At 37.3% G+C, this 19,825-nt stretch overlaps 1 protein-coding gene across 5 annotated transcripts in view; it reads left to right on the plus strand.

The window, feature by feature from the left end:
* Positions 1-19,825, plus strand: part of PPFIA2 (PTPRF interacting protein alpha 2) — a 374,197-nt gene that overhangs the window by 42,208 nt on the left and 312,164 nt on the right. The gene's annotated exons all lie outside the window — the stretch shown is intronic.

Genomic DNA, 19,825 nt, shown 5'->3' on the forward strand with positions numbered 1-19,825 from the left:
TGCTCTCAGTTCCTGCCAAAGCCCACCCTGGGAGATGAGAGGATTGCCCCAGCAGCTGGGTCCCTCCTAGCGGGGAGAGACCTGGTGAGGTTCTCTGCTCATCCGTCTGTCTGGCCAAACCCCAGTCATTGTAGGCATTTTGGAAATGCAAATGAGAGCACACTCTCTTGCTCTGTGTGTCTCAAAAAATACACTGAAATGGAAAAATACTTCTGAATCATTAAAAACAAAATAATAACATTCTATGAACCAAAAGTTTTACCAAGTGCATGAAATATATGTGTAGTTCAAGAGACAAAGTTTATTTAGGTTTCTGTTAAATCTGTGAAAGCATTGTGGGTTCTGTTAACTTTTGGCTTATATGCTTGTTTCATAAGCAAGATCAGGTTGCCTCATGAATTTTTTGGGTCAAAAATATGCAAATGCCCAGTATGCTGTTTTTTTTTCTCCTGCAATTCATTCACCCATAATATCTTCTGAGAAAGTTATGCTACCACATCCTTCATAATTGGATGATGACAGTGAAGAGTTTGAAGCCACAGACTTGGAGGAACTGACAGGCCTATTTTTTTCCCCTTCTAGTATGTGGATCCTAATTTAACCATAGCACATCCAAACAATGTTGCAATATCTATGAATACAACTCTTACTCCTCATGTTACCACCAGCTAAGCCTTATTTGTGTTTACCTTGTGCACACATTGACCTGCTAGCAACCTCCTGAGGCAGGTGCAACTCTTACCTTAACTTTCTATGTGGGTAATAAAGAACATAACCCGTAATAACTAACCTAAGATTATGTAATAGCTCAGCGACAGAGTTCAAGTTCAAACCCAGGCCTTCTCTCTCCAAAGTCCAAATTCTTTACTAAATCCTATGGATTCATTCCAACACTAAGCCATGTCACACAAAATTGCAGTATATTGTTATTAAATTAGCTTCCTTACTGATTTTCTAAGCTTATTCTAAGTTTTCCTTACCAATTGCTAAGTTTTGCATAAATATGTCATTTTGGGGGACCCTGCTTATTCAGACAGTTACATAACTTAGACCTGGAAACTAAAGAATGAGGCCATGGAGTTGCCTGAGGAAATTGGAGTTGGGAAATATGAGATTCAAAACCAACTGGAAAAAGCAGAAACTAATGCGTAGAGTGGTGATCATTTGAGGATAACAGTAAGTTGGAAATTGGTATTTTGGGCTAATGTTTTCCTGGATGAAATGAGACTGATCCTTTTGCATATATTCATAAAGAGAAGAACATTGTGCCTTTTACAATGCTAATGTACTAGGTAGGAATGAATTGATGGATATCTTCATGATGTGATCAGAGACGTTGAGTGGGAAAGGTTTTTAATCTGTTATGAAGTACCTCAGGTTTAGAAAACGTATGAGTCATCTACTGCGACATTATATCCAGTAGCCAAAAATGGCAGTGCTTTCTGAGCATTCTTCTCAACTTGACCAAGCTATTCATACATAATTGAAGTTACTTAAAAGAAAAAAAAGATCTCATATCCCAGCATATAGTTATGTGTGGTTTGAGTATATCTTGCAGTTATCACCACAGAAAATGTTTTTGTAAAAAATTTTAATGATTCTTCTATGTTCAGAACTAATTAAGAAAGTAGAAATATGTGTGGGAGGAAATATATTTTAGCTTGTACATGCCAGTTTTCATGATTCGACTTACAACTGTTAACGAAGGACGTGATGGATCGGCTCATGATTTCTCCCTGTGTTTTGCTTTTCTAAATATAGAGTTGCATAAAAAATAAAAACCAGAACAAGGAAAGTTTGGGTTTTCTTAAATGGATTCATTGATATAAAAAGATACACCCTATGAACTATTTTTATTTTATTATCAGCATTTCTAGAATGAATATAGAAAATTGGATGTTAGAGTTGAAATGTATAATTCTTATGGAAGCAATTACCTTAAAATTTGCTGGTTTGTAACAATAGTTCTTTCTCTGAAAATAACTGAAGTTTGCGCTGTTTGGTAGAGGCCTCAGAATCGAGCTCTTTCAGCTTGTTGTAATCAAAGCATCAGATAGGGCTGGATTCACCCCAGACTCAACTGACAGAGGAGCAGCTTTGAAATTTATTTAGCCAGAGCTGCCCAACTTCAGTTCTGGCATGTTGTTGACATGGAAAAATAATTTCATGTCACATTGATCACGTTGTAGGGTCACTCATAACATAGCCACTTCTCTAAGGTAGATTTGGGGTTTGGTGAGGGGCCATGGGAGAGTCATTAACCATCTTCCATAATCTAGTCTCATAAGAGATATTTAATCACTTTTCTATGTTGTCATTTTTATATTTATTCATAAAAAGTAAACAAATTTCGGGCCCGGCGCGGTGGCGCAAGTGGTTAAAGGTCCTCGCCTTGCACGCCCGGGATCCCATATGGGCGCCGGTTCTAATCCCGGCAGCCCCGCTTCCCTTCCAGCTCCCTGCTTGTGGCCTGGGAAAGCAGTCGAGGACGGCCCAAAGCTTTGGGAACCTGCACCCGCGTGGGAGACCCAGAAGAGGCTCCTGGCTTCGGATCGGCATAGTATTGGCCCGTTGCGCTCACTTGGGGAGTGAATCATCGGACGGAAGATCTTCCTCTCTGTCTCTCCTCTCTGTATATCCGCCTTTCCAATGAAAAAATAATAAAAAAAATAAATCTTTAAAAAAGTAAACAAATTTCATATACCTCATAAGCATAGAGTGCGAAGCATGACAGTACTTTCCAGCCAACTCCCCTTTCTGCCTATGCTCCCGCCCTACTTCCGCCTTTCTTGTTGTTTTTTTTTTTAAATTTAAAAATTTACAATGACACATTTTTGCTTTACTTTGTAATCACAATCTTAACTCTATACTAGGTAAAATAGTCAACAAATAGCGTGTATGTATGTATGTATTTATCTATCTATATTAAATTCACCAAAACACAGCACTGTTCACCATTCCCAAATAATATAGACAAGAGCTATAAAAATAAAATCTCAATAGGTCAGTTTTGCTCATGGATTATATCTTTTGTACTCTGTATATTAACTGCCATGAATCATGATATTTGTCTATTGGGGAATGGCTTATTTCACTAAGTGTAATGGTTTCCAGTTGCATTCATTTTGTTGCAAAATACAGGATTTCATTCTTTTTATAGCTGAATAGTATTCTATAGCAACATCTAACACATTTTCTTTATCCAATTATCAGTTGATGGACATATGGATTGATTCCATATTTTAGCAATTATGAATTGTGCTGCAATAAACATGGGAGTACAGGTAATTCTTTGATATTGTGATTAGATTTAAGTTGGGTTAATTCCCAAAATTGAATTTTCTGGGTCATATGATCTATTACCAGATTTCTGTGGAATCACCAAGCTATTTTCCATAATGATTTCACCAGTGTACATTCCCACCACCAGGATATCAGGTTAATGCCTCCCTCTTTTCTCAGCAATGTGAAGGATTTTTACAAGGTCATAAATATTAGTTGGCTAGATCCTTACAGACTCTTTGCAAGTCTTGTGTGATTTCCTAAGAAATTTTAAAGAATATTGTTTTTTTGTGGCTGGTTACAGCTTATTATTATTATTATTATTATTATTATTTTACTTTTACTCATCAATAGATTCTTGTTGAATTTCTGACAGTATGCTTCATGAGATACTAGGGGAAATAAGGAGAGAGGTATATGGGAATGGTTCATATTACCAGCATGTGATTTCCTTTTGAAATTTAAAGCAATTCTGAAATTAAAAGGGATTTGGCACATGCACCTGGACAATAAAAGAACGAATGTAACTTAATGTATTTTCTTCTGATATTACAGGGATACAGCTTACTATCAGGAAGATTCTTTAATAGTTTTGCTGACTAACTGAAATAATGTGTTATCTTGTAAATATGTCTAAGGTTTCAGGGCTTTAGAACAACAGAAGAATATTTCAGGTGCTCGGAAGAAATACTTTTTGAAACAGTTCTTAAGTAGAATTTACATCTACCTCTTTGAGAACAAATTATTCTGAACGTCTTTCCATGTTTTGGGGACTTTTAAGAAAGATTATATTTTTATTTGAAAGGCAGACTTAGAGTGACAAGAGACAGAAAGAGACGGTCTTGCACCTGTTGGTTCACTCCACAAATAACTGCAGTTTTGGAGCTGAGCCAATTCAAAAGCAGGTGTTAGGGCCCTCTTCTGGAGATCCACATGAAAGAAGAAACCAAGGAATTGAACTATCCTCTGCTGTTTTCCCAGGCCATAAGCAGGGAGCATTTTAGGAAGTGGAGCAGCCAGAACATAAATCGGTGCCCATGTTGAATGCCAGCACCACAGGCAGAGTTTTACCCTACCACTTCAAGGTGTTAGTCCCTTCTGGTGCTTTTATTTTTTTTAATCAGTGTATTTGTTGATAATCTGCAAAATCTAGTAAGCATCTGTGAAAGGCACTAGAATTTAAATAGAAAAAAAAAACATATAGAATGATAATGCAAGGCTATGTGTGAGTGTGTGTGCAGTGACGATACGTAACAGTATTCCCTACATGGAGCAGACACTCTGGGTGAATAGCCAAGAGAATTTCATTATATTTTTAACCTGAGGTATTATTATAGCTTCTGTAATTCACACCAGGAGTATTTTGGGTCAGATTTTTATTTTTGCTCATGTTGGGCTGGATAATGACCTCCAAATATATCCACATCTTCTTTCTCATACTCTGTGACAAGTTACACAGAAAAAGGGACTTTACAGATGTGATGCAGTTGGAGTTTATGAGATGTAGAGATGATGCTGAATTACCTGGGTGGGTCCAGTGTAATCTTAAGTGTTGTAAAATAGTCAAATTGGCTAGCTTTATGAAAAGGAGAAGTAAATATGGTGCTAGAGGCTGGACTGATGCTCTTTAAAGATGAAGCATGACCTAAGAAATGAGGACAACCTCTCAAATTTGGAAAAGGCAAGGGAATGGATTCGCCCTTCAAACATCAAGAAGTGTTAGGGTTAGAGTTAGTCCTGTTAAATTCTTAGTGTTTATGTGATGACTCACAAAACTATGAAAGAATGATTTTGTGCTGTTACAAATCATGAATTTGTAGTACTTTTTTATGGTAGCAACAAGAAATTCATGCACTCCTCACTCCTTAGGATTCTAACCAGTTCACCTGTGGTTAGGTTGCATAAACCTTCCAGGATGCGCACCTTCTTGCGACCCAAATGCACAGGAGTGTGTGTGTGTATGTATGTATGTGTGTGTTGGGTAGATAGTGACAGAAACTTTTCTGCCCGTGTCTAGAGATGCCAAACATTTTTTTTAAGATTTCTTTATATTTACTGCAAAGTCAGATATACAGAGAGTGGGAGAGACAGGAAGATCTTCATTCGATGATTCACTCCCCAGGTGACCATGGCCGGAGCTTAGCCTATCCGAAGCCAGAAGCCAGGAACTTCTTTCGGGTCTCCCACATGGGTGCAGGGGCCCAAGACTTTGGCCTGTCCTCAATTGCTTTCCAAGTCCACAAGCAGGGAACTGGATGGGAAGTGGAGCTGCTGAGAATAAAACAGGCACCTGGATTGGTGAGGTTACCTAGCGGCTAAGGTCCTTTGTTTGAACGCTCTGGGATCCCATATGGGCACTGGTTCTAATCCTGCCAGCCCAGCTTCCCATCTAGCACCCTGATTGTGGCCTGAGATCGCAATCAAGGATGGCCCAAAGCCTTGGGACCTTTCACTTCGTGGGAAACCTGGAGGAAGTTCCTGGCTCCTGGCTTCGGATCCACACAGTACTGGCTGTTGTGATCACCTGGGGAGTGAGTCAGTGGATGAAAGATCTTCCTCTCAGTCTCTCCTCCTCTATGTATATCTGACCTTGTAATAAAAAGAAAATAAACCTTAAAACAACAACAACAAAAGTGGTGCTTCTATGGGATCCTAGCACATGCAAGGCAAGGACTTGAGCCACAAGGCCCAATGCCAAACGTTCTTAAAGGCAAATGTATTCTAGTATGCATGAAGATCGTTCTTATCCAGATGATAATGAGATTGCATTGACAGTATCAGTTGTTTAAGAATGTGAACATGCTGGTCACTGAATGATTTCCATCTCGATATTGGATTACATATCGCTGTTGCATTATGGATTCATGATTGACATCATTTGGGAAATGCTGGGAGCAAAGGAATGAACACTTTGTCATTAAGCTGGGACTTCAGATAGCCCTTGTTTGAATGGTGCTGTATTTACCCAGTGTGTCAGAGCTGCTAGAGCCACACTTTTGCCTTTGCACATCAGCTGGTTGGGCATAGGAACACTGACATATAAGACAGTTTTTGCTTAACAACAATTTCAGTAAACAGTGTTCTGTGTAAGATAAGAATTTCCTGTCTGGTTAATTTCTAGCAACAAAAATGTCCAAATTTCATGAGCACCATAGTAACCTCAAAGGGTCAGCTTTCAAGGCATTTTAGAATTATTACTTGATCATATTGAATATCAATTACTTGTGGGCAGGAGAATAAATAATGATAAATGCTGTGGAAATATTCAGGAAGGGAAAAATCTGAATATAAAAATAAAAACCTGTCAGTGAAATAAAACATTAAAGACGTCCAGTCTCTATTTTGATTTCTTTTTTTGCGAGAGGGAATTGATTGGATAAATACTGGAAAATAAGACCAAATATAGAATATAAACTGAATAGTCATTGGCTCTAAATATCCAATTTTATGCTGTGCAGTAAGTGCATTATGCTGCAATCTGAATTATGCTGCTAGCATAACATCAGCACATGTTATACCCTGATTGCAGTCAGTTCCATTTCCAGTCATTTGATAGTATTTTGAGAATATGATATTGATACTGCAAACATTGATTCACATCAAAATTCTCATAGCACCAACCAAAATGAAGCTACTCAGAAAAAATAGAGGAATGATAAAATCCCATTGCTATTTATTATTACCATTATGAACAATACTCATAGCTTCAAAAACTGAACTAAGAAATAGAAAACGAGTTTTTAAATCCACTTGTGATTTAGAACTTGATTTTTTTCTCAAATGGAAGTAGCAATACCATGGGAATTTTTTTTTGAAACTCCTTTAATTTCATATTATGCTTCCTTCTGAAAGATTCTCATGGCTCAGTGGTTGATAGTCTTGCTATTTGCTATTTTTTCAAGCTCTCACCTCTCCCTCTGACTCTGTTCAACTCCTCCCTGTTGTGATTTTATAATGAGCATATGAGAAGACATACTTAATATTTAGCTACATCCCATACCAAACTTTTTTGAAAGTGTGAATTGGAGTTTGAAAGCTTGCTCATCTTCATTCCTATAAACTTTTCATGGTTACCTTAAAAGACTATTTATCCTTTTTGACCAAATACCTAAATTCAGTCAGGGAAAGATATGTAGTAGTCAAAATCATCTTTACTAGAAATGTCTGTAATTATAAACATCTACTTTATAAACAGAAACTTACAGATATTGCATAAAACTCCATGTTCTTGCTTTCAGTTCACAAATAAATTCTGCCTTACACTGACTTACCTGTAGAGCAAAAGGCCAAATTGCTTTAAGATGCAACAGTTACAGAGTTGCAATTTTTAAGAGATGGAAAAGAGCAGAAAACTTTGGAGGATGGAATTAGGGGTAAGAAGTTCCCAGAAGGAGCAAAACAGGGAGAGATAGGCCCAGAGGAAGGCGAAATAGGGGACTGAGGCCCCCCAGTTCAGGCTGACTTAGAGGAGGGGGAGGCAAGGTACAGCCAGGGCCATGGGCGACTGCCCTTGGGGTGAAGCTACACCATCTCCTCCACTTCTGTGGGAATTTTAGTATCTCAACATGTCAAAAAAAATCAAAGATTTATATCTCTATGTCAGAGACTTAATTGCATATAGCATGGTGAATGCCTGGTTTTACATTGCCTATCTCTACTGTACATATGTGGAAACTATATATTTATATGTGAAATTCCATGAATAATTTTAGTGTCAGTCTCTGTATTGTCTCGCCTGATCTTAATTCTTGTCGAGATGGTATCATACATTAGTAGCTCTTCCAGTTGGAGTCTTAATGGGGAGATTATCACTGAAGAATCTTAATCTCCCGCTTGCCCTTTCACTTAGTCCAAGGAAAACAACAGCTTATATTCATTGATAATGTAGTAGAAGCTATCGACATGTATTGCTTTGTAAATTATGATAATTTTAATAATTACTAACTAACATTAACATTTCAAAATCTTCTCAGATTATGCATTAGAACATATATTGCTTTATTTTATATAAAGAACAACACACAGTTTCCCCAAGGTCATGCAGCAAGTATGCAAACAAGTCAACTGTGATTACTAAAGTATCTATTCTTACATGTGTTCTTTATTTTGCAAGCATGAAACTGAACTAGGGAGATGGTGACTGCCCTCCTGTACATCATCTATTTAAATTTATATATGTATAATTACATATATACTTAAATATGTATGTGACAGAATGAAAGGGAGTGAGGAATGCAGAGAGAGAGAAGAGAAAAATCTTTCATCTGCTAGTTCACTCCCCCAATAGCTACGCTGGCTTAGGCTGGTCAAGTCTAAACCAAGAAACCACAGGTATATACATGGATGGCAGCAGTCAGAGTTTCTGATCCAACCAGTATTCTCTTCCTAGGAAGACTTCCTGGAGCTGGATCATAAAGTGGCTGGGACTCAAACCAGCACTCTAAAATAGCATGTTGACACCGTATCACATGAGCACCCATAGTATTTCTGCTGAGTTAGAAAAGCTGTCACAGCTATCAGATCCTCATTGTTGCTATGAGGTGACTCTTCCATATCCAAGTCTGTCTTCCTGCTACTGTGAACCTTTGTAAAGAGCAAGTGTTGATACCTTGGGTCCTCGCACGCACCCGTGTGAGATACCTGTGCTGGGCTCCTGGCCGTGGCTTTCTGGTTACTCCGCCCTTGCTGTTTAGGAATGAACTAGCTGATGGAAAATCTCTTTCTACCCCTACCTCCCCCCACCTCTTTCTCTCTCTCTCTGTATGTCAATTAAATTTTTTAAAAAGTTAAATGGCTAATAAATGTTTCAAAAATGGGTCATACAAGATGAAGAGCTCAACGGAAAAAATGAGAACTTGAACTGACACTTTAACCAGAAAACCCTATCCTATGCACTGCTGACACAATAATTCTCCTATTCTGTATGTTTGACATTTCAAATAATATTTCAAAATGTTAAATAGGTCTAAAATATATGAAATGTTACCTTTTGGCCAAATCTGATGTTATTAAATCTTACAATGGAATAATCAAAGATATTTATTTTTTCATCAGAGTACATCAGCCTCCATAAAGATTCTGCTTAAAATTTGCTTCACTTTCAAATATTGAACAAGTGTTTGTTTTTTTTTTTTCCCAGAGCCTTTACGTGGCATACGAAGAGGTCCTCCTCATTTTTTTCCCTCACTTCATTTTGTTCAAGATAACGTTAGTTGTTAAAAGCCATTACATCTGGTCAGTGTGCTTGAATTTCAATGATAGCTGTGTTATCTCTGTCAAGTTATTTCAACTCTTACCAAGTTTCATTATCTTGAAAAGAGTAGAAACAAAAAGCAGCTAAGCAAGTCACAGTGTCACTTAAGGATACAACAGAGCTCTTTAACATATTGTGTTGTACTCAATAAATGTTAGTTGTTGTGCTACCTATCCAAGTTCACCACTAAAGTTATAAAGTGTGCACTTTAAACTGCTTCCCATCCAACTCTCTGCTTGTGGCCTGGGAAAGCAGTCAAGGACAGCCCAAGGCCTTGGGACCTTGCATCCGCATGGGAGACCTGGATGAAGCTCCTGGCTCCTGGCTTCAAATAGGATGAGCCCCAGCCATTGCAGTTACTTGGGGAGTGAGTCAGTAGATAGAAGATCTTCCTCTCTGTCTCTCCTCCTCTCTGTGTACCTGATTTTCATGTACATTTTATATATATATATATATATACACACACACACACATATGATTTTCATATATATATAAATTCTGGGATATTTGCTTTGTGGTGCAGTGAGTTAAACTGCCCTCGACTGTGCCATAATCCATGGTTGTGTTGGATGTGTTGTGTTCAGGCATATCCACTTCCAACATGGAAATAGAGGACTCAAAATCTTAGGCCAGTGTCACTCATGAGAGTTCCACGTGGAGTTACCGGATACTGGCTTCATTCCGGCAAAGCCCTGTTGTGATCATTTGCGGAGTGATCCAGCAATGGAAGAGCTGCCTCCTCCTTCTCCCTCTCCTCCGTTCCTTCTCTCCTTCCTGCTCTCTCTGTCCTTCCCTGCTTTTCCCTTTCTCATTCCCTTTCCCCCTCCCTCCTTCCCTTTCTCCTTCTCCCTCTCTTTCTCTTTCTTTCCCTCCCTTTGTCTTGTTTCCTCCCTGGCTCACTCCCTCCCCATCTCCCTCCACTCTTGCTATTACACTCTCTCCTTTCCTCCCTTTGGTTTTGTCTCTCTTTCCTCTCTCCTTCTCTTACCCAGCCTCTCCCACCCTCCCTTTCCTTCCCTCCTCTCTCTCCTTTCTCCCTCTCCTTCATCTCTCTTGTTTTCTCCCTGTCTCCTTCCCTTTATCTCCGTTACCCTCCTTTTTCCTCTCTCTGCCCGATCCCTCTCTCCTTGTCTCACCCTCCTTGTCTCTCTGCCTTGCTCCCTCTCTCTCTCCTTCCCTCCCTCCTTTCTCTTCTCTCCATCTCTCTCTCGCACCTAAACTCTCACTACTCTCCCTCTCAATCTCCTGCCCTCCTTCCTTCTCTCTTTCACGATCTCCTTGTTCCCTTTTCTTCTCTCTCCTTCCCCTTCCCCTCCCTCCGTCTCCTTATCCTCTTCTTTTCCATTTCTTCCTCCTTCCCTCTTTTTATTCCTCCTTTTTCCTCTCTCCCTCCCTTTCATTTCAAATATATCCTTAAATAAACAAAGTGATTAAAATTTAATTTTGAAAGCCTGACAGCTCAAATTTATGGTCAGCCTAAATTTACCACCGTTATCTCTGTATCTGAGCATTTTAGCACTTATTTCCTCTGCATTCTTCCTCATATCATTGCACAGATTTTTCAGTTTCTAAACTGAAAAAAAATCAAAGTCTGAGTATATCGTAGCCTCCAGATTACATATCCTGGGTTTGCTGTAGTGTCTTAGGCTTGTTATGTATACAGCATGTGTGTGTTGACTAGATGGCCTTTGTCATTTTGACTGCCTACCAGGCTGATAGCAATGCAAGCTGTGGCTTGGATTAATCCATTATGCTAGGAACTGCACTGCTTCAGTCATAACTTATACCATTAGATTTTTTAAGAAATTAATTTAAAATGTATATTTGAGAAAAATTTTCTCAAAGTAAATGACTAAAAGGCATTGCCCATAAAAAACATGACAACAGGATTCCTTGTGACTTACACAGGATAGGTTTATACTGTTGATTTGTGTGTTTCTTGCTTCATGTCTGCCTCCTCAGAAATTTACCCCGCAAAGTTGCCAAGGAAACACTAATAGACTAAGTCTGGCAAGTGGGGAAAATGTCTCATTAGTAAACTCAGCTTCCTTACTTGAAGTATTGCTTGAAGGAACTAGGTTCTGTCCATTAAACATTATATTCAAAACTGAATTTTTACAAAGTATCATATTCTCCTACTCATTTTCAGCACTCTGAATTTACAAGATATTATGAAAACTAAATACTGATTTTGTAGTTTAATGCATGCGTATTGCTTATAAATTATAGGCTCTTGTGTTTGGTAAAGTTTCCAAGCATAGATTGACACATTGTACCATGAATGAGATATCAGGTTATTAATCTCAAAAGTACTGAGGCATTTCAAAAGACAAACTTATTATTTATTTTTATAGAATCATTTGTATTTTCTTCTTAAAGCAGGACCCATGAGTACATAGACTGTATTGTTTCAAGATGAGAAGAGGCAGAATCCAGGGCTCTATCCTTTAGGGACATTTCTCATTATTCATGTATTGCAGAACAGAAAGTATTTTGGGATTGGGGTTAGGACAGTTGGGACTTCAACTTTTTTTTCATTCACTTACTAGCTGTGTGAAAGTGGCCAAGTCATTCATGAGTTCACTCAGCCAATTTTTTTAAAAAAATTATGCTAACACTATTGCCTTGAGTCACAGTTTCAAAATGACACATTATTTTTTAAAAAAAGATATTTCATCAGATACTCTCTCAACTTCCTGTGTATGAGAAAGTTGTAACATGCTTTATTCATCCATTCAACAGATATTTATTTAGCTCCCTCTGAGTGAAGAGTGTTTCTAAAGGCTAATAATTTGTGTGTACCTCTTACAAGAGTTTTGACATTATTTTTGCACTTACTTTAGGTTTAGGAATGGTAACAACTTTTCATCTCCTCCTAACTCTGTGTTCTCATTCCTCCAGATCCATTACATTATCTACACTCCTGTAAGTGATCAGTTTGTTAAAACTTCATATAAAAATCTTATGCTTGATGCATTTTTCCAGATGGAACCTTGACACATTTAAATAGAGAAGGCCTTTCTGAATATTTATCAATTTCACTGAGAATTAAATGAAGTGAGAGAGTTACAAAGCAGGGTATGAAGGGAATAGCTGTTTTAAGCAGTAGGAAAAGACAAGTTCAAAACTAAGAAGCATGCCTGAACTGTTTGTTGTTCTTGCTGATGATGCTCACTTGTTTGTTTTTTGTTTTTGTTTGGATAAATAACTGAACCCATGCAATTGAAGTGGCCTAATAGAGGAGAAATGGACAATAGTGGGGACTGGACATTTCAGAATGTAGTTTTTTTGTTTTTTTTTTTTTGTAAAAGTTTATTTAGTTTTATGGGAAAGTCAGATTTACAGAAGGATGGTGAGACAGAAAGATCTTTTGTTCACTGACCCATTTCTCCGCTGGCTGGAATAGCTGGAGCTGGAGCTGACCATGCTGGGCCCCAGGATGTGGTTTTAAGGTAGCATTTTATACTGTAATAGATAGGAACTCTTTCTGTGGTTTTGGAATTGGAAGTAATTTGATTTAACTTATGTTTTGAATGAGGAGGGCAATATATAGTTGACAGGATAAGAGCTAGACAGCAGCAATGAATCTAATTCTGTAATTTCAGAAGAGACACTGTTGATAGCTTAAGAGATTGTGATGATAGTAAAAAGAGTTGATGAGAAGTTTTATGGTAGACTTGGTAGAATTAGCTGATGGCTTAGAACCAGAGCCACTGGGTTAATGATGGTGATGTTTCCCAGAAATTTACTTTATGTTAAAGAATTTAATTTGTTGGATAAGTTAATGTGGCAATCAAGTGTTTTATTTTGCTTTATTAAGTTTATGGTTAGTATGTTTATGTGGAGTTTTGACAATATCTTGGAAATCTTGAGGTAAGGTGAAGAGAAATGTGATGACAAAACATTTTCAATTAGGTTTGAGTAACATGTCATTGACAAGTCCAATAAGAGGATTTGCAGTGATGCAGTGTGACAACAGGCTACATCAAGAAAAAAAGCTCAAAGAGGAAGTTTTGAAGAATTTCCTATAAAGGGACTAAGATAAATGCTTAATTTGTGTGTCACAAACATAATGAATTTCATAAACTTCTCTAGAAATTTAACTATCTTATTAAATACTTTTAAAACTTTAAAACAAATTTTAAGTAGAACCATTAAATATTTTTTCATATTGATTCCACTGATACTAGTAACTCTTTTACGTATTAATGGCCCCTGATATACTCTACTTGAAATGATAATTTTCCTATGAAATCCCCAATATAGTCCTAAGAAATGCAAGCAAATATCTGTCTAGGGTTGATGTGAGAAAACACCAGACCAAGTGGCTTATACAATTAAAATATATTTTCTCATACTTCTGGAGACAGACTTCCAAACTCACTGTGTTAATAGTTTTGTTTTCTTCTGAGATTTCTCTCCTTGGTTTTGCAGATGCGTCTTCTTGCTGTGTCTTCCTGTTATCCTTTGTATTTTTTTTTTTTTACATCTCTAATGTCTCCTGTTCTTATAACGCCTCCAGTCATATTGAACTAAAAGACTTAATTACACCCTTCATGGCCTTAACTCTAAATTTGGTTACTCACTAAAGTACTGGAGATTAATGGTTGTATTTTGGAGATAATTCTCCTGTGACAAAGCATAAATCTGGGGCAGGTGTTGTAGTACAACACACGAAGCCACCATTTGGAATTCCTGCATCCCATGTGTACACTCTGTATGATGTGATGTTAGCTTCGTGTGACTGTTTAGAATCCCAAGCTAGTTTTTTCATCTTCTCCTCTACTGTGCCACGTTGGTCCTTCTGTTTAGTAACAGTAATGGTCCAGTAGTAGCTCTGAGAGAGACTTCAAATCATAATATTCTCTTCTCATTTGTACACAGAACGAAAAGTTACAGCAATTGCATATAACCCCTTAAATCCTCAAGTTTTTAATTGTGATACTATTTCAACTAAAACGGCATGCATAGGTGTGTGCACACACACATTCTTGGACAAAATTGACATATTTTTATACTGAATACAAAGAAGTGACTTTCATAACCTGTTCAACAATTATTTTTGCTAGAAAGGCACCAAGCATTTCAAGGGGTTACATTACAACTTTGACAGTGGGTTGTCAGTTCTGCATAGCCTGACTCGTTTTGCCATCCTTTTGTTTATGAATAATAAGGCTTTTCTTGTCAAACCTCATGCCATCTTGGATAGTAGCAGTTCTGGGAATGTAGTTGCAGTTTCTTCTTACTGATGATTGCTCAATTGCAGCATTTTAGGCAAAAGCAAGTCTACTTAAAATGTCTCATTTGAAACCCAATGAATGAATGACAGCAGAGCTTTTTCGTCTTTGTTCACAAATTTATGAATAAACCATGGATTTTTGATAAAAATATCAGCTATTTGAGTGAACAAAGACAAATGCCATTTTCATTTCTAATAAAAGTGGAATATTTGGAAACCAACCCGTTGAGTTTATCACACCATCGTTGAAATGATTATAGATAACCAGTAGTTTTCATTGCAGCAGAATAATTCTACCCATTATTTCTTTTTTCATTGGACTTACTCAAATGACTACACTGTTATAGTTCATTCTAACCATTACACAATTATTTAATCCTTCTTTAAAGAAAACTGTTATCAAATGTTTAGTCACAAAAACTTTTTCTTTAGTCATCAATGTTGTTAGGTACAGAGGACACTTGGTCTGTTTCCCCCATGCTTGTAGCCTGAAGTTGAATATTTTGTAGGTACCAATAAGTATACACAATTACCAGCCAATAGATTGTTGGAAAGTAGTGCAGTGTGATAATGCACTCATCACTACTTCAAGTATTGGTAGAACTTTGTTATTCCCAAGCACACAGGTCACAACTTTGCAACCAAACAAACCTTCATGTTATTACAACTTGTGAGGCAGCAGTGGAGTGAGCTTCACATTTCTGTGCAGAATAAAATGCCTGGCATCCTATTTATAGAACAGCTTTTTAAAATCTTGATTATTTGAAACACGGTACATTTCTCAAAATAAAATGACAACCTAGTTTCTAGTTTCTAGAAAAATGTTTTCATGTGCATTCCTTATATCATGTGACACTTGTATGCTATCTTTAGTGCAGATGAACACTGAGTAAAAGTAACATACAGTTATATTTATGCCATTATCATAATGAATTTATTTTTAAAAGCATTTGTCACCCAAATAGTACTTTTATCAAGAGAGTGGAACTTTAAAACATAATATTTATTTTGAAGTTCCCATAAGTGCTATATTTATTGCTCAAATAAAAGTTTTAAAGATGTCATAGACGTATGTGTATGTATAAATATATTTATAACAATGGAATGTAGTGTTATATCTAATTAATACTTATTAGTATGGGTTCATCATTTACAGTGTTCATCAAAGACAACTTGTCAATTCTTGGAGAATGAGGTCCTGGGACAGCATAGTATTTACTAACCAATAGTGTTCATGCAGTGTGATGTTGTATTCACTTCGCCTGAGGTGTCACTGTACTGCCTGAGTCTCACTCTGTCTACAGCTCTGACCACCTTGCAGTTTCTGGAACACAGCCTTCCTGAGCCCAATGGCATGTGACTCATGGGCCAGCCCTGTCCTACCAGGTTCTTTCTAGGAACAGAGACTATTTAGCTTGTTTCAAGGATTGCCTGTTAACCTCACTTTTTTGCATCTGTGAGAGTCAAGAAAAACTTCTGTTACCTGAGTTTTAAAAACATTTATTTGTTTTGAAAAGGAGACAAAGACCATTCATCTGATAATTCTCTCCCTGGTGGCTGAAATAGCCACAATTTGACCCTGGAACTGTGCATAGCTGTCCCACCTGAGTCATAGAAACATAAGAACTTGAACTATCCTCTAGCATTGCCTAGGCACACTGGCAGTGAGCTAGGTGAGAAGCACAGTAGCTGGGATTGAACTGGCACCAAAGTATGGGATATGGGCATGCCAAAAGGCAACTTAACATGTGTGCTACAAATTGTCCCTAATTAACGTTTTTTTTAAAAAAAGTAAAGTTGACTATATAATTAATAAGCTTATTTTATTCTGTATACATGATAGTAACCCATAGAATATAAGATATGTAATACTGATATTAAGTAAACCGGTTTCTGAGAAACAACTTGAAGCAGGTGCTAGTTTGGTGTGTCGCACTTCTGTAGTCTCAGGTGCCAAAGAGACATTAAACACAATGGGTTTATCAGTTATTACATAGGCACCAGAAGGAAGGCCATTATAGTTTTAGGACCAACTTTAGGGCGGGAAAAAAGAGGTGTTTAGGGAAAAAACTATGGAGACACTCTGAAGATAATACAAGTGCCGGATTAGCCCTGTGTGCCCCTTAGAATCAGTGCCGCCTTAAATTTTGCCTCAGTAACGCCTGTTTGATCCAGTCTAATTATGGTGGTCGCCAGTTTCGTGAGGTAGCACTCAACATTAATGGCCATTTGACAGGCAATAAGAACGTGAAATATTCTGTTCAGGAGAAGCTTTCCATACCACACTGACAGTTTTATATCCTCCAGGTGGATCTTGGATAGATGTTGAGGGATGAAGTAGGAAGTCTCATCATGTTCCAATAAATAGCTGTGCGCAAGCTTCTCCTAAGATTTCTACCATTTCCACATTCTAGGAATTTCACAAGACATTGCACCAGGACTCTTGTCAGATCATGATTGAATCATACCTGCACAATCAAAATGGTACCATCTCTAGGTGTTGCAGCCATTGGGGGAGAAAAACCAATAAATGGAAGATCTTTCTTTCTCCTCTTTTTCTCTCTCATTCCCTTCCTTTCTCCCTTTTTTCCTTCCTCTCTCCTCTCCTGCTTCCCTCCCTCATGTTCTGCTTTTCAAGTTAATACTTCTAAAACGAAAATTTGTAAGCCCCCCAATAAAGATAATTGACTCACTTTCAGCCATCATTTGACAGCCCTGTGATAAGGCATTTGTTCAGAGCTCCTTCATGGACTTATTTATTTTACACATTAATTCTGCAATATGAATGCTTTCATATGCACTTATGTTCGTTATTCACACATGACAAAATCCTTTTTGCATCAAGTGATAAGTCATGTTTAACTTGGGCTTCTGCCCAAGTAGGACACGCTTTGTTAACATACACTCAAAATGGAGCATGTACTCAGAAATGTTTATAATTGAATGAGCAAAGAGGAAAAGGTTATACACTCCTTGGTGTCAGGGGTTCAGTTAACCTTTAATTCAGTGTGTTAAAAAGCTCAATAACCAATGTATTTTAAAATTTATTTTGTAAATACTTTTGCTTGATTTTTCTCAGTTGATAGCCATCATGAACAGCTTATTAAAAAAAATTAAAGGTAACACAAGTTATCTAAGGTAGCAAGAAATCTTGTTGGCATAATTTTAAAGAGTGCTATAAAGCACCAACTAAATTACTAAATATTTTTTAAAAGATTTAATGGTTTTATTGGAAAATCAGGTAATACAGAGAAGAGGAGAGACGATGCTCTTCCATCTGCTGATTCACGCCCCAGGTGGCTGCAGCGGGCAGAGCTGAGCTGTTCTAAAGCCAGGAGCCAGGAGCTTCTTCCAGATTTCTCAAGTGGTGCAGGGTTCCAAGGCTTTGGGTCATCCTCAGCTGCCCTCCCAGGTCACAAGCAGGAAGCTGGATGGGAAGTGTTGCCACTGAGATTAAAATGGCACCCGTATGGGATCCTGACGCATGCAAGGCGAGGATCTTACCCTCTAGGCTACCACCCTCAGCCCTGCTAAAATATTTTTAAACTGAATAAATGTGTATGTCCCACAATTTTGTTAGGAATTATGTTTCTAATGTAATGAATATGTCTTTGTCTATAAAGCATGACATTTATTAACTCACAAAATACTTGGAAATGAATTTTTATATAAAGAGAACTTTTAGCTATCATTATAACTATCTAGCAGTGCAGTTTTATCCTGTTAATATGATGTTTTAGCCATTTTGTTACTTAATATCAGTTTGCTTTATGCTATTCTGGAGATATTTTAAAAATATATTTTATCATTGCATCTGATAGTCTCATCACATTTGTATTCCATTAAGTAACTACAAAAAGGCTTCAGACAGTTCTTGGATTATGAAACCCTAAGATACAGTTTGGTGCCCAAAAGTGTTTGAAATATTTGCAATGGAGGATATTCAAGATTTGTATAAGGACAATTCTATGAATTTAAAAAACGGTTTAAAGAATCTTAAAACCATTTTCCATGAACTTTGGAAGTACTATAGAAATATGCTTCCTTTTCTACTTATACTACTCAGGAACATTATTTATTTATGTGAGTTAACAGAAAAGTTATGAAAAGGTGTAAGATGAAATCCTTTTAGCATGTGATTCTTGATGGTGCTCCGGATGTTGCAGTGCAGTTTTCTGAGAATGACAGAGATGGCCTTTGAGAAAAGTTGAGGATACACTAATTGGTGGTATTTTGGCTTTTGCAAGCCAGAAGCCTGTCCTAAAGTGAATTGCATGTAGAAATTACCTTGTCTCAAGTATGCTTCAAATTACATAATCTAGGTTTTGAGCTCTATCATAATAGTTCCAGGACTTGTGGATTTATGTTACTTTGATTCTCTGACAGCCTTCTACAACATTGAAACCAATTTGTATAGGCCTTCGTGAGGCTAGAATCTGGCTAAAGGGAAGATTCCTCAAAAGAATGGTAGCTAGAGGAATATCGTTTGTGTAAATGTAATATTCATTAGGGAGAAGACAGCTTAATAACTTTTTAATAAATATCCTTTGTGGTCTCTTTACTTGTACTAGATCCTTAATAGAAAGTGAATGAAGAAATTCACTGTCGCAATAATCTAGGTTAGTTTCTTCGGAAGGAAACATTTATAGTACGAAACTTCTTCCCCCTGTTACTTTAGTATTCACATCATACATTCATCTCAGCCTCATCTTATATTGGTAAGATTCATCATCCTTAAAATACCAAGAGGCAATTCTGTAATTATGGTCCAAGGCAATTATTAACATAAGTCTTACTATTGACAGGGTATTGGCTTATTCTCTAAAAAACAGGCATTTAATTTTCATTTATTTCATTGTTGATCATTACTTTTTTTTTCCTTCTCCCATCAATTATATTTACTCAGGATTCTTATTCATATCCCTTCAATTTGATCCAGATAAGAGGCAATCGGGAAGACTAGCAAGGGCCATTTCAGAAAAAAAAAAAAAAAGTGCAGTGTTTCGCTTCATCTTGAATCTCTTCCACTGTTTTGTTTGGTTTCCATTTGG

The sequence above is a fragment of the Ochotona curzoniae genome, unplaced genomic scaffold (assembly GCF_017591425.1).
Source record: "Ochotona curzoniae isolate NIBS_2020 unplaced genomic scaffold, NIBS_Ocur_1.0 contig_1014, whole genome shotgun sequence".
NCBI lineage: Eukaryota > Metazoa > Chordata > Mammalia > Lagomorpha > Ochotonidae > Ochotona > Ochotona curzoniae.